This window comes from Zingiber officinale, chromosome 7A (genome assembly GCF_018446385.1).
Source record: "Zingiber officinale cultivar Zhangliang chromosome 7A, Zo_v1.1, whole genome shotgun sequence".
Lineage (NCBI taxonomy): Eukaryota > Viridiplantae > Streptophyta > Magnoliopsida > Zingiberales > Zingiberaceae > Zingiber > Zingiber officinale.
Window position 1 is genome coordinate 98777946 of NC_055998.1, and position 16517 is coordinate 98794462.

The 16517-nt window shown below is 42.6% G+C and overlaps 1 long non-coding RNA gene across 1 annotated transcript; it reads right to left on the bottom strand.

The window, feature by feature from the left end:
* Window positions 1-9228: 9228 nt before the first annotated feature.
* Window positions 9229-15550, bottom strand: LOC122000297. The gene is made up of 3 exons (XR_006117063.1): window positions 15427-15550; window positions 15180-15347; window positions 9229-9380 (listed from the first exon to the last, which is right to left on the bottom strand). It is a non-coding gene; the product is annotated as an uncharacterized LOC122000297 (long non-coding RNA).
* Window positions 15551-16517: the final 967 nt, after the last annotated feature.

Genomic DNA, 16517 nt, shown 5'->3' on the forward strand with positions numbered 1-16517 from the left:
TGCTTGTCATTATATTAGGATTAAGAGCACACACTTCTATAATAACTAAGATCTTGTTCTTTTATTAAGTCAGTATAAAAAGAACTTACCTTAAATGGTCCTATTCAATACACTCAGAGTGTACTAGTGTAATTTATTAGTCAAGATAAACTAATACCTAATTACACTACGACTATTCCAACGGTTTGTTCCTTTCCATCTTAGCCGTGAGTAACTGTTTATAATTTATAAAGAACTAATAACATGATCTTCTGTGTGTGACACCACACACCATGTTATCTACAATATAAATTAATTGAACAACTACACTTAGCAAATAAATGTAGACATTTGACCAATGCGGTTCTTGTTAGTCCACAGCTAGGGATTGTAGCTGCTGAAAATCCTCAGAAAAACACCTCTACTCTTGTTGGAAACCTCCGCACTGCCCTGATAAAAGAGGATTAAGGAAGCAACCATGAAGTTTATTCACTACCACAATCCAGCAGCAACATTAGCTATCCAAACTTACCAAATGCCAACAACTTAGACTAAGTGCACCTCCTCCGTAAAAACCCTCAACTAAAGCAAGATCAGCAACAGCAGATTAAAAACCCTAATCTTCCATATAAACCAAAACTAAGTAAGTATTAATCCCTCCATAATAGAAACTGAAAACAAGATCATGACCTACCTCTATTCAAGATCAGTGAGAGGAAGAACTCGGCATCTGGAAACTAGGGCATAACGTGGAGGCGGCCGACGTTGTTCCGTGCGGCGGTGACGCTATGCAGAGGTGCGGCAGAGAGGGACAGATCTACAGCAGAGGAGTTTGGCCGACTCGGAAATCTCGGTGGTTGGTACAGAAGAGATCGGAGAGGGCGGCATTAAGACGTGAAATCGACAGAGATGAGAAAGGTGGAGGTTAGGGCACGGACCGGCGGTGGCTGAGATCTCTGCGACGAGTAGGTGATCGATCGGCGTCGGCGCTCAGCCTCGTCTCGTAGCCGCAATCATGCCTCGAGCAGGGAGAAGGGCAGCGGTGGAGACGGCTAGGGCACAGGGAGAGGAAAGTGGCGATCGGAAGAAGATGGAGAGGTGTGAGGCTTCCCTTGGCCACTGCCTTATACATGAGGAAGGAGAAACCGTCGCGTGCGGCGCCGGTTAGGAAGGGAACGGACAGCGTCGATGGCTTAGGGCACGGGTTCGGCATCGAGGACGGCTCGAGTGCGTGTGAGGAAATGAAGGAAGGAAAGAAAAAGAAAGAAAAAGAAAAAGAGAAATAAAAAGAAAACCAAACATTTCCTCGTTTAAATGGGGTAGCCTAAATAGCCTTTCCGGGGACCAATATTTGATCCCCTTAAACTTGTCATACGAGCTCCGAAAAATTCCCAGAAAATTTCTAAAAATTCTGGAAACTTCTCTTATGGTTATTCACCCTTTTCCCGTATTTTACATTCTCCCCCACTAATAAAAATTTGGTCCCCAAATTTTTATTATCTACCATCAGCAAGTATTAAAAGTAAATACATAATATAAATGTTGAACAGAAATTAACCCACATACCTCAAGTAAAAAGATGGGGGTATCGAGCTCGAATCGAATCCTCGAGCTCCCATGTAGCCTCCTCATCTGAATAATGCTGCCATTAGACTTTAACCAGTCGGATAGTCTTGTTCCGCAACTGACGCTCTTTCCGGTCCAAAATCCGTACCGAAACCTCCTCGTAGGTAACGTCAGGCTAAATAGGAACTGAGATATCTGTCAGCACATGTGTCAGGTTGGATATATATCTCCTTAGCATAGACACATGGAATATGTCGTGGACGCCTGCCAGGGACGGTGGTAGTGCCAGACGATAAGCTACCGCTCCAATCCTTTCCAAGATCTGGAAAGGTCCAATGTATCGCGGAGCTAGTTTACCTCGAAGGCCAAATCTCTTCACCCCTTTCATGGGTGAGACTTGCAGAAATACATGGTCACCTGTAGAGAACTCCAGGGGTCTCCGTCTCCGATCAACATAACTCTTCTGGCGGTCTTGCGCCTCTGACATCCTCTGTCTGATAGTACGGACCAACTCTGCCTCCTGCTGAGCTCTATGAGGCCCTAGCAGCTGGGCCTCCCCAACCTCCTCCCAAAGGGTGGGTGTCCGGCAAGGCCTATCATACAATGCTTCAAACAGTGTCATCTAGATAGTCGAATGAAAGCTGTTGTTGTAGGCGAACTCTACCAATAGCAAATGGTCCTCCCAACTGCCTCCGAAATCCAATACATAAAACCTCAGCAAGTCCTCTAGAGTTTAAATGGTCCGCTCTGACTATCCATCAGTCTGCTGATGGAAAGCTGTACTAAAACGGAGTTGAGTGCCCAAGGCCTGCTACAGACTCTGCCAGAATCGGGATGTGAACCGAGGATCCCTATCTGAAATAATACTTAAAGGACACCATGTAATCTGATGATCTCTCAGCAATACAGATCTGCCAATCGATCCAGGGAATCAGTCTTCCGGATCGCTAAGAAGTGCGTCGATTTGGTTAATCGATCAACGATTACCCAAATCGCGTTATAGCCTCGTCGTGTCCTAGGCAAACCCACCACAAAATCCATGGAATGTGTTCCCATTTCCACTCAGGAATAGGAATCCGCTGAAGTAATCCGGTAGGTCTCTGGTGCTCATCCTTCACCTGCTGACAGACAAGACATCTAGCTACGAATTTCGCGATGTCTTTCTCATGTCGTTCCACCAGTAGGAACGCCTCAAATCTCGATACATGTGGGTCCCGCCTGGGTGGATAGCAAATCAAGATCGATGAGCCTCCTAAAGTAACTCCTCCCTGACCGGGTGAGATGGAGGTACGCATAATCAACCTTAGAAATATATAATACCCGTATCATCTTGGGTGAACTCTGTCTGCTGCCCGGAGGCTATCTGGCTTCCAATGAACTGAAATTACTGATCACTAGCCTGGACCTCTCGGAACCTCATCCTGATCGACGATTGAGCAACCATAGTAACCAAAACACCTCGCTCTGTCTGTCCCTGCTCCTCAAGGCCCAATTCGGAGAAACCCTGAATCAAGTCTATGACTGAAGCTCGGTGGCAAGCCAAAGTCCCTCTAGACTTCCTGCTGAGTGCATCGGCAACCACATTAGCCTTCCCTAGGTGATAGCTAATGGTATAATCATAATCCTTCAGGAACTCCATCCATCTCCTCTGTCGGAGGTTAAGTTCCTTCTGGTTGAAAATATATTTGAAACTCTTATAATCCGTGAGAATCTCAAAGGTAATGTCGTACAGATGATGCCGCCAAATCTTCAAAGCAAAGATGATGGCGGCTAGCTCCAAATCATGTATTGGGTAGTTCTTCTCATGCTCCTTCAACTGACGAGAAGCATAGGAGACTACTCTGTCGTGCTGCATCAGAACAGTGCCCAAACCCTGAAGAGATGCGTCAGTGTAAAGTATGAATCTATCCTCTCCAGCGGGCAAAACCAACACCGAAGTTGACACTAATCTCTGCTTCAGCTCCTGGTAACTGGTCTTGCAGGCCTTGGACCACGTGAACTTCACACCTTTCCTGGTCAGGCATATCAGTGGCATAGCAACGCGAGAGAAGCCCTCGACAAAACGTCTGTAATATCCTGCCAGCCCTAAGAAACTGCGGATCTCCTGTACTGATTTTGGCTGCTCCCAGCTGATGACAGCCTCGATCTTCTGAGGGTCTATTGAAATACCTCAGCTAGAGACCACATGACCCAGAAAACTGACTCAAGATAGCCAAAAGGCACACTTGCGAAACTTCGCATATAGTTGATGTTGTCGAAGAGTCTCCAAGACTGTGCGAAGATGCTGCGCATGTTCCTCCTCGTAACACGAATAAACCAATATGTCATCGATGAAAATGATAAAAAACTGATCAAGATAGTCCAGGAAGACACGGTTCATCAAATTCATAAATACCGCTGCAGCATTGGTAAGCCCAAATGGCATTACAAAAAACTCATAATGGTCGTATCTGGTACGGAATGTTGTCTTCTGAATATTAGATTTTTTGACTCTCAGCTGATGATACCCGGACCTCAGATCAATCTTAGAATACACTGATGTACCTCTGAGCTGATCAAATAAATCCTCAATCCGAGTTAAGGGGTACTTATTTCTGACGGTCACTGCATTCAGCTGTCTATAGTCTATGCACAACCTGAGAGTACTATCCTTTTTCTTGACAAATAATACCGGAGAACCCCATGGAGAAGCACTAGGGCGTATAAATCTCATATCTAATAGCTCCTGGAGTTGAACCTTCAGTTCGTTCAACTCTTTTGGTGTCATACAGTAAGGAGCTTTCGATGCCGGCACGGTCCTCGGAATCAACTCAATAGCAAAACCCACTTGCCTTCTGGGAGGCAGACCTGGCAGCTCCTTTGGAAATACATTCGGATACTCTCAAACTACTGGAACATCAGAGAGTTGAGAACTATTGCCATCTTCAGTATTAATCAAAGATAACAGAAAATCCTGACAGCCATGTGACAGCAGCTTCTGAGCCTGAACCGTTGAAATAGTCGATATACCATCATCTCTGATGCCAGTGAATTCCCACGAGGGTTGGTTCGAAGGTCGGAATGTGGCCACCCTTGTCTAGTAATCAACAGTGGCATGATATGCTGACAATAAATCTATGCCAAGATTAATATCAAACTCGACCATTTTCAGTATTAGAAGATCTACCATAAGTATCATGTTGTCAAAGTCTAACGGGCAACCTCTGACCTCCTGGGTGACGTCCAAAGTATCACCCAACGGTAGAGAGACGATCAGTCGCTGCGGTCTGAAAGTGGGTAATCTACCAATCTCCCTCATAAAGGTACAGGATATAAAAGAATGTGAGCTACCAGTATCTATCAACATATCAGCAGATAAGGCATAAATGGAAATCGTACCGTGGAAAATGGATCCGTTGGCCCGCTGCACATCCTCTCTGGTAACCGCGTGTATCCGTCCAGTCTATGGCGGAGGTGATAGCGCTGCCAGCGGTGGTTGCATCTGAGCAGGAGTTGGCCACTGAGGCGATGCTAGATACTGTGCCAGAGGTGGATGTAAGGGTTGCGACTGATACTGTACTGGTAGCTGGGACTGCGTCTAGTACTAGACCAGAGGCTGGGGCAACAGATACTGGAGTAGGGGCTGAGGCTGTAGCTGATATGGTGATCCCACGACAGAACTCTGTGGTACTATGAGGGCACTGGGGTGCTCCTGTCCGAGCAAGCCATATGCAGCAACTACAGGGGGAGCTATCCTCTGCTAGCGATGTGAAGTTTGGGCTCTATGCCCTCCTCACTGAGTCCCTGTCTGACTGAGCTGAACTCCATGACCAGAAACTCCAGAAGCAATATGCTGAGCCTTCAGCGAACAATCTCGGCTCATGTGCCCAGCCAGTTTGCAATAATAGCAAATTGATTGTCCCAGGGTGCAGGCTGATGTGGTCTGTTCTCTGTGTTGGGATCTTAGATGGCTAGAGGGGGGTGAATAGCCTCTTTGAAAACTTAAACACAATCTTTCTTAAAGAAAAACTTGTTAGCACAGCGGAAGTAGAAAACTAAAACGAATGAAGAAAAACACACACAGCAGACACAAGGATATACGAGGTTCGGGGATAACTTGCCCCTACTCCTCGGCGTGTCCGTAAGGAGGACGACTCCTTGATCTTTCGGTAGATCACACCCCGGACAAAATCCGGCTAAAGATGTCTCCTTCTCGGTGGAGCAACCTCTCAACAGAGTCTCAGTTGATTATAGAATTAAGCACAAGACTTACAGTGGCTAAGAAGAATAATCAGATGAGCTTACAGCCACGCAGAGAAAAAAACATAGCAGAGAGCGCACAACGACCTTCTTAGCAAGGAGCTCACAGCTTCACCAACTTGCTTTCTCAAAGGATTGATCGAAGAGAAACAGAGAATACAGTCACTTTTCTGAACCTCTCTTCTTCCTTCTTATGTCTCTCTGCTTTACTGGCTCGAATCACCACCGCCTGCAGAATCGCTGCTGCCAACAAGCGTAGCCAATCACCTCTCCTCCTCATCTGGTTCTCTGAATCCATGCCAATGGGAATCACTGGCGTCTCTGGATACGAACCAATAAGTAGAAGTTAAACTGAGCGCAGCCCAATCGCAATCAGATTCGCCAGTGAACGTTGATGCCTCAAATGCATCTGTTGCAGCAAATCACAGTGAAAAGAGCACTTGTCTTCTTCTCTTAATGAAACTCAATTTGAATTCAACCATGAGAGTGTGACCTGCAACCTGCAAGCTAAAAAGACTCACAACAGATGGTTAAAAATAGATGGGTGAAAACAAATACGGCAATCAGAAAAAGTGCATGCAAAACAAACAATACCGTGGGTCGATCTGCAGACCGATCCACGCTTTCTGGATCATCGCTGATCGGTCTGGCAGACCGATCAAGAACTAATCTGATCGGTCCCCAGACCGATCAGATGTCGCTCTTTCCAAATGCGATACGATCGGTGCGGACCGATCGATGTCGCTCTTCAAGCGCATGCCTCGACGGTCTGCACCGATCAAAATCCTGAGAACTCGATCGATTTACGATCGACCGCGATCGACAAGAATCGCTCGGTAGCCATCGATCGATTCCGATCGGTCGCCGGACCGATCAGTGTCCAGCCATCGATCGCCGACCGATCCAGCTTCTTGACTCAGTCCGGGTCGAGCCCTCTCTGACCTAGTCCGGAGAAACGAGCTCCCTAGCCCTCTCCGACTTCATCTGGTCCTAGAGAACGAGCTACCGAGCCCTCTCTGACTTCGCATGCCAAGCTTCCTTCTTGGACTTTTCAACACCAGATGTTCGATCATCCTTGATCCATCTGGATTTTCCCTTGCCTGGCTTCACTCACCAGGACTTGCACCTAGCTTCTCTCACTAGGGTTTTCACCTGGCTTCACTCACCAGGATTTCCAATCTGCCTGGCTTCACTGACCAGGACTTTCAATCTGCATGGCTTCACTCACCAGGACTTTCAATCTGCCTGGCTTCACTCACCAGGACTTTCCAACTGCCTAACATCCCAGTTAGGACTTCCTCAATCAGGTCAACCAAGTCAACCTAGATTAGTAATTAATCTGAGTTAAATATCTGATACAAACTTAAATCAGTGTCAACAGCAAAACAACATCCAGGTCAGACTGTATCAACACTCTAGACCCACACCGAGCACAATGGATGTCATTGACGGGTTGTTTCCGGGTCTGCTAAGGAGACCGAAACGTCCTAATGAAGACCACCTCGACTTCTAAGGCTGACCAAATGCCCTAGAAGTTCCCTGACCTACCCAACTGTGACCACTCTGCTGCTGTGTAGACTGTGGCTGTTGGATCTGTCCAGATGTCCAATCTGTCTGTTTCTTTTTCTTGTCCGGGTATGCTCTCTGGTGAGCTGACTCTATCATCAGGGCTCTGTCCAGTGTCTCTATGTAGGAAGAATTACCAAAACCGACAATCTCTACTTGCAAATGACCATCCAGTCCCTGGATAAACTAAAGCATATGGGATCTGTCCTCAGCAACTAATTCTGGACAAACCTGGCCAACCGATTAAACTCCGCATTGTACTCTGTCATCGAGCGGTTATTCTGTCGTAGACTCAGAAAGTCTTGACGACGAGTCATCTAATATACTCGTGGGTAATACAGGCTCTCAAAAGCCTCTTTGAATTTCACCCAGGTGATATTCTGCTTGCCAATAATGGAACGCTGTGTATCCCACCAGATGTCGGCCTCATCCCGTAGATGGAACGTAGCAAGCTCCGCTTTCTCCCACTCGGAGCAAGCCATGTAGAAGAAAGTCCGCTCCATGCTCTCTATCCAGGACTGGGTCACGCTCGAATTAGTCTCCCCTCGGAATAGTGTGAATCGACTCTTCATCGACTGTGCCAATGCTGGAATCCGGGCTTGTGCCGCGACAAAATCAGTGAGGTGCGTAGGGATCGACGTGGGAACTGGCAGAATCCCTGGAGCTAGTGGTACAGGTAGTACCGCTGGATAAACCGGGGGAGGTACTCCCGGTGTTGCTGCATAAGCTGGAGCATATACCACTGGTGGTACTGCATGATCGATATAAGTGCTCGCGACTGGAGGTGCGGTAGGTGGTGGTACCGAAAATGGAGCAACCGGTACCGCTGGTGCGGGTGCTGGGTACACTGTAGGCATTGGGGGAGCGGGTGCCACTAGTGCCAGGTACACGGTAGGTCCAGGTGGCGGTGGTGCCGAATACGCCACAGCCTCTGCTGGTGGAGGTATCGGGTTTGCCACGAGTAGTACAATGTATAATGTATGGGTGGGTACCTCTAATGAAGCCATCGGAGTCTGAGAGCCCGACGCACTCGTAGTATCTTGAGTCTGTCCCTAACCGATAGGCTCAACCCCATAGGGAACTGTGGCGAGTTCATTGCCAGAGATTCCAAAGTCCTCTTACGTGGCCGCCTAACACCACGTCTCGACGCAGCTACTCGTGTAGATCTCCTCATATCTATTAAGTTATAACTCAGATATTACTACAAGTAACAAAAATTATAAAATTACCTTTTTACATATTTATCGTCTGGAGATGTTCCGTCCCTGTTCAATCACCATATATAACCTTGGAATCCCGTACGAGAAAATCAATGAAAAATTCATACAAATCCAAAATGAAATTCTGAAACATGAACATAACGGAAATCCGTACAAATCTGAAAGTACCCAGCTTGACTCGCAAACCTGGTTCTGATACCAAATAAATTGGTATAAGATTATTTTGAAAATCCAACACACAAAAACTTGACTCACCATAACTAAAAATATGAAAACCCAAGCATCAGAAACCTAGCACTGATACCAAATAAATTGTCACGCCCCGGGGGAGTCCCTGCCAGAAGAAATTTTGGCAGCTTCTCCTCTGTACGGGTGACAATATGAAACTTGACTACATCAATCCAGATACCTCGGCCAACACGGCCGGAACATATGTATAACATACCACGTAGTTTAGTATCACAATCCACTAAAACAACGATAAGGAAAATCATCCCAAATATTCTACTCCACTACACTCATAAAACTCAAATCATATTCCTACTCAACTATACCCATAAAACTCAAATCACAATGACGCAAATAAAATCAACTCACCTCTTCTGCCGTCCAAGCAAGCATGTAGCAGAATATATCCAAATAAAACCCCATCGACAAATAAAGGAAAAATCATACAATATCCATAGAGCAAAACCAGAACAAGTCTAAAACATAGTCTGGATAGTATAATAAGAAAACCAAAAGACCAAACAACATCCTTGCAATCTGAAGGGGGGACTAGTGACTCGAAATCCTCCGGACAGCCTCAACCTGAAATAGTAATATCAACGGGGTGAGTCAACTCCTCAGCGGGTAACTACTGACATGCATAGTAAGAAATAACAACTAATAATAAATATGTGTACAGTCTCTTGACTATACATATCATATGAAAAATGTCAAACTGTAAGGAACAGGAGTATATGTACTAACCAGGACCTAGTATAAGGATAACAAGGTCGTCAGACCGAGAGTATCATAAATCCTGTATGCATGTCAAACATATTCATCCACCAAATATGCAGCATATAAAGTGCAACAAACACAAGCAATAAATACATCAATGCGTATAATGCCAATGACATGTCCTGGTCACCCCTACTACCAGTCAGCCGTCTCACACACGATGGTGAGACCGAGTGGATAGGGCTGTGACAACCGTGCACTCTTCCCTCACTGCTCCTGATGAGTAACCGAGTGGACGGGATGCTGTCGGAGTACACCTATCCTCCTTACCCTAAATGATAAGTGGGGGAGCTCAATGCTCTCATCTCCTTGAGCAGTCCAAAGGAGGGATCCCTGTCCTGCTACCACGCTGCATCACACTACCCATGAGTGGACCAACCGTGCCCTTGACAGAGCAACCTGCTGCAACACACCCTGCTTGATAAAAATCACTAACCCATGAGTGGTTGTGTGTGTAGATCCATGTAACTGGCGATGTGCTCAACAATAATGGAGTCAACAATCGCACAGCATACAATCATGCGAGATGATGCATGACACTAAACATGGAAATATCCTGATCCTATCCATCTCTACCAAAATATATACCAAAGATATATGGAACAAATAATATGATCTAGGTACACGGGTCAGGTATGGTAAAATAAATCAATGTCCTGAACATAATAAGGCATGGTATGTCATTACCTTAAGGTCATATATAACCAAAGGAACATGAATGCAACAGCAGGAAATAAATACAGCATGCTCATGTAATAGATAATGGCATACCAATGCAGAAATGAACATAAATATTACTACTCATTAAATATTACTATGTATATCAAATGACAATATCTTAAAAGATAAGTCAAAGTACCCGCCTCCAATAAGAGGATCGTATCCAAAATAGATCCCTCGTCGAGACACCGTCTCGAATCAAACTCCTGTGATATCAAACATAATGTATTTAGCTATATAGCTAAATAAAAATCTCCAAACATATTTAATAATCTTATCATTCCTTTATATTTAAAATCCTTGAATTAAACAAATTCTAACTATTTCACCTTCTAATTAGGATTTGCAACTAGCATTATCAACCTAAACTTAATTAAATTCAAGTACAATTTATCATTATCCTTTCCTAGCTTCAAATCTATGAACGCTACAACAATTCTTCTACTTCTTACCTCAACACTAAGCCTCTTCTGTTAGTCCACAGCTAGGGATCGCAGCTGTTGGAAATCCTCGGAAAAACACCTCTACTCTTGTTGGAAACCTCCGCACTGCCCTGATAAAAGAGGATTAAGGATGCAACCATGAAGTTTATTCACTACCACAATCCAGCAGCAACATTATCTATCCAAACTTACCAAATGCCAACAACTTAAACTAAGTCAACCTCCTCCGTAAAAACCCTCAGCTGAAGCAAGATTAGCCACAGCAGATTAAAAATCCTAATCTTCCATATAAACCAAAACTAAGCAAGTATTAATCCCTCCACAACAGAAACTGAAAACGAGATCATGACCTACCTCTATTCCAGATCAGTGAGAGGAAGAACTCGGCATCTGGAAACTAGGGCATAGCGTGGAGGTGGCCGGCGCTGTTCCGTGTGAGGATGGCGCTGTGCAGAGGTGCGACAGAGAGGGACCTAGATGAGGAGTTTGGCCGACTGGGAAGTGGCTGGCATAGAGGAGATCGGAGAGGGCAGCGTTGAGACGTGAAATTGACAGAGATGAGAAAGGTGGAGGTTAGGCACGAACCGGTGGTGGTTGAGATCTCTGCGACGAGTAGGTGATCGATCGGTGTCGGCGCTTGGCCTCGTCTCGTAGCCGCAATCATGGCTCGAGCAGGGAGAAGGGCGGCGGTGGAGACGGCTAGGGCACAAGGAGAGGAAAGTGGCGATCAGGAGAAGATGGAGAGGCGTGAGGCTTCCCTTGGCCACTTCCTTATACATGAGGAAGGAGAAACCGTCGCGTGCAGCGTCGATTAGGAAGGGAACGGACAGCGTCGATGGCTTAGGGCACGGGCACGGGTTCGGCGTCGAGGACAACTCGGGAGCGCGTGAGGAAACGAAGGAAGGAAAGAAAAAGAAAAAGAGAAATAAAAAGAAAATCAAACATTTCCTTGTTTAAATGGAGTAGCCTAAACAGGCTTTCTCGGGACCCAATATTTGATTCCCTTAAACTCATCATATGAGCTCCGAAAAATTCTCAGAAAATTTTTAAAAATTTTGGAAACTCTCTTATGGTTATTCACCCTTTTTCCGTATTTCACAATATAATTTTTGAATAATAGGATCAAAATAACGATATCTTTTTTGACTAACACCATAACCCAGAAAGACACAAAGAGCAGACCGAGAGGCTAACTTATTATGCTCTGCATGTGGACGAAGGACAAGCAAGTACAACAAAAAACATGCAAAGAGGAATAGACAGGAGCATATCCATACAATTTTTCAAAATGCGACAAACCTGAATTGTGCGAGGTTGGAAGTCTATTAATGACATGAACTGGAGTAAAGATTGCTTCCCCCCAAAAGACACTAGGAACACTAGCAGACAATAAAAATGAACGGGTTGTTTCAACAATATGTTTATGTTTCTGTCAAGCCACACCATTTTGTTCAGGAGTATTTGTACACGAGGTTTAATGAATGGTACCATCAGAAGCAAGTAAATGTGAAAATTGATTCGAAGTGTATTCACCCCCCCCCCCCTCTCAAATCACAATGAAAACACTTTATGACACCAAAATGTTGAATTTTCACAAGAGCTCTAGAGTTATTGAAAATTGTAAGATAATCAGACCCGTGTTTCATAAGATAGACCCAAAAGTAACGAGTGGAATCATCAATGAAGGAAACATAATACCTTGAACCTCCTTTTGTAGGAATAGGTGAGGATCCCCACACATCAGAATGGATAAGATCAAATGGAGAAGAAGAAAAAGAAAGACTTTTAGAAAATGGTAAGGCAAAAAATTTGGCCAGTTTACAACTGCTACAATCAGAAATATCAGAACTTTTTAAAGGTCCTAATACTCTTGTAGAAGCTAAAAACTGCAAATGAGGCACCGAAACATGACCTAAGCGAGAGTGTCACAAATAAAAATCAGAAGATAAATGACTCAGATGAAAAGACGATAAATCCACACTTGAAGCTACAACTTCTGGTACTTTGAGTTGATCTAAAACATAGAGTCCTCCTTGCCTATGATCGGTCCCAATCAGCCTCTGAGATCGCGGGTCTTGAACATAACAATTGGATGAAGAAAAAGAGACTAGGTATCTAGCCTCACATAATTGACTAACAGAAACAAGATTTAGAGTAAGACTTGAAATATAATAAACATTAGTTAGAGATAAAGAAGATATAACAATTGAACCAACACCTGCTAATGTCATAGGAGTACCATCAGTAGTCACAATAGATATAGATGAACTGGAAGAAAAAGAAATAAAAGATGACAAATTGGATGACATATGATGGGAGGCACCAGAGACCAAAATCCATAAGAATGAAGATATATCTGAAATACCAGACGATAACAAACCTATATGAGAGGAAGCTGACATGACAGAGGGTTGTGAAGCAAGAAACTGTTAAAACTGCTCAAACATATACGAATCAGATTTTCATGAAACATCTGCACGACCAGGCATGATGACAGAATGAATAATTCTCAGAATAACCAAACTGTAAGGATACATATTTATATGATCTGCAAAAAAAAATTTGACGTCAAAGCCGAAATTAGTAGAAAAGGGCGTCAATGCCAAAATTGGCAACATAGGGCGTCGACATCGAAATCGACAGAAAAGAACGTCAGCACCGAAATTAGCAGCACAGGACATCGGTGCCGAAATCAACAGAATAGGGTGTCAGCGCCGAAATCGATAGAAGCATGACAGAAAATAGATGACGACGTTGAAATCAACAGTAGCAGTAGGAGACGGCAGCAGCAACAGAAAGCAATAACAGAGAGCGATAGAAAAATTAGGTCAGAGAAGGAGAATCTTTCTCTGATACCATGTAAAAATTAAGAGAAGGAAAAAATTAACCATATTATTGAATCCAAAATTGATTAAGAAATAAAGAGTACAAGGCCTTTATATAGTTAATTATAAGAAAAAATCTAAACCCTAAACTGAAAAGGTAAAAGACTAAATTATCCTCAAGGCTATAAACAAATAATTCTAATAGATTATATTATTTAAATTATATAATCTATCAAAAGGTACACCTCCACTTTAATTTTTTTTATCAAAAGGGTATCACATACCATGTAAAATGACATAACTATCCTTAAGTATTATTCTCATCATTATCCCATCTATATCTCATGTCAAAATCTTGAACTAGTCGAGCTCGTTGTAGCAGCTACAAAACCACAGCTGCTACCAATGTTGTAGAAGTTACGATTTCGTACCTCCTACAACTACAATAGTTGTAGTTTATAATTGTAACAACTAAAGTTTTGTAACTACTATAACTACAATAGATCTGGCAGCTACGATTTCGTAGCTGTAACAACATGGAAAATAACTTTAATAAAGAGGATTAATATTCTTCTGAGCCTCTAAAAATGTTTTAAACAATATTTTTTTGGTCCAAGACTGGGTCATTACTGGTTACACTAGGTAACAAATGCAGATCTCTGAACAGACTTTAATTTGATATATTATGTGTCTTATGATTTAACTCGAGTCAAAAGTTATAAATTCTCAAAACTTACCTAACATTCACTATATGTTTGCATTGAATTCTTTCTTTATCCAACCTCCAAAACATAGTGCAATCATTAGGGCAAGCATCAATATTTTCTTAACTAAGTCATAATTACTTCATCAATTTCTCTATTTCATAGTATGACTTAGGAAAATCATCCATTGCAGTAAATAATATTTCTCTCAACAAATCTAAAAGCATATTAAAAATCTTATTAATAATTTTGCCTAGACACTTTAAGTAAAGTAAATGAATAATGAATGTAAATTTTGAGAATTTCATGTAATCTGGATATAATTTTTTTTGTAAATCATCAATTAATTTATAGAATTTCTCAGTCTCTCATTATTATTCAAATTATGGTATGCTAATTATACTATCATTATGCTCTAGGATCTCAAATGCCTCATAAACTAAACCTCTGATCTCTTCTACATCCTTTTGAGATGGAACAAAAGTATAATTTATAGATGCACTATATATTATCTCTTTATAAGCTACTAGTAAGCATAACCTTCCATAAATCTATCAATCGTCAAATTATCATAAGCACCCTCTCTTGAAATAAATATATCAAGCTTAATATTTGCATTAGAAAATACAAAATGTAAAAGACTCTCAACTCCATTTCTTCACTCCTCAATTTGTCTGGATAAAAACATTCAATTCTTACCTATAAAGATTCTATAAAAAAAAAACACTTATTAAAATAAGTTTAACATTATGAAAGATTGTTAAATTTTAAAATATATGTCTACTAAATTTAACACTCAAAACATAGTCTAAACTACAATACACAACATGAATGTATCGCGATATTATCAACCAATGCAAATCAAATTAATTAGGAAAAAATAAAATGACAAGAGTTTCAAAAACATGTTACCTAGTGAGACAGTTGTCTCCTGGTTTGTGGTCAATTGTGAAAGCATTGCCCCTCTCACGTGTGGTCGTTCGTGAACTGGTCGTTCGCCAACCGACGACCTGGCTAGGTAGCAGCCCCCTCACATGCGGCTGCGCATGAAGGGGCATCTCGTCTCCTGGCAAGGCAGCACTGCCTCACGTGCAGTCGTTTGTGTAAGCAACACTTTCTTGAGAAATCTTTTTTAACTAGAAATAAGAACTAACGTTACCTAGGAGCTCCTCCTTAATTGCTTGCTATAGAGAGAAGAAACCTTGCTGCTGCAGAGAGGAAAGGAAAGAATACGGTGTTGCGGAAAGGAAAGAAACCTTGATGCTGCAGAGATAAAAGGAAAGGATCGATGGTGTAGCAGGAAAAGAAAGTTTAAAGTTATAAAAGTTAAACAACTTTAATTAATATATTTATAAATATAATGATATTTATAAAATATGTCATCGTAAGGAGTCTAATTTGATATTTTTTTCCAAAAAAATAATGATTCGTAATAAGTGTCTTTAAAAAGTGTTTAGAACTATATTTTAAGAATGTCATAATAACCCTTTATTCTTGTAATGTCACTTGGGATTGGGTAGTCATTCAACACCCATTAAGCTCGGGCTTGGATGAACAAAGTGCTCGACAACGTTCGTGAGTGAGAAAGAGAGAGAGAAGGTGTAGTAAGTATGCTTTTATCCATCTAATCTCGGACTTCTCAAATCTCCATCCTCGGGAGTTCACTCCTTTTTCCTTCATTATGATTAGTGGTTGGATAGCCACCCATGGTAGTTGAACGACCAGCCTGGGGGTGGAGGATTCGATCATGCTACCTTCACTGCAAAAGTTATGGCTTCTAGGCACATCTCAACAGAAGAAGTTGGCTTTGGATCCACAGAACTGGCGAGTGGACGTCGGAGGGGAAAGACTTCGTTACCCTCTAGAAGCATTTCTAGTAGTAGGCGGGAGGGAGTCATTGTCTGTTGCCCTAAGGCATATGTTGTCCTCTCTGACTTCAAGGCAAAAATGAGTTGAGCCCCCACTCGGGCTCGGGCAGGTTTTCGGCACTCACAATCCACTCGGACTCGGGCGTGGAGCCACCCTCATACTGTTGATCCTGGTGCGGCTGATAAAAAGAGGGTAAATTATCTAAAATGATAAAAAATACTTTTTCTTGAAACTTTCGAATTTAGATAAGATAAATATTTTAATAAACAAAACTAAATTGCATAAAAGAAAGTATGAGACAAAATACATTAATTACTTGATTTACAACCAAGAAGATTGCTAATCTAAAACAAGATGAAGATCAATTAGTATACTCCTTTG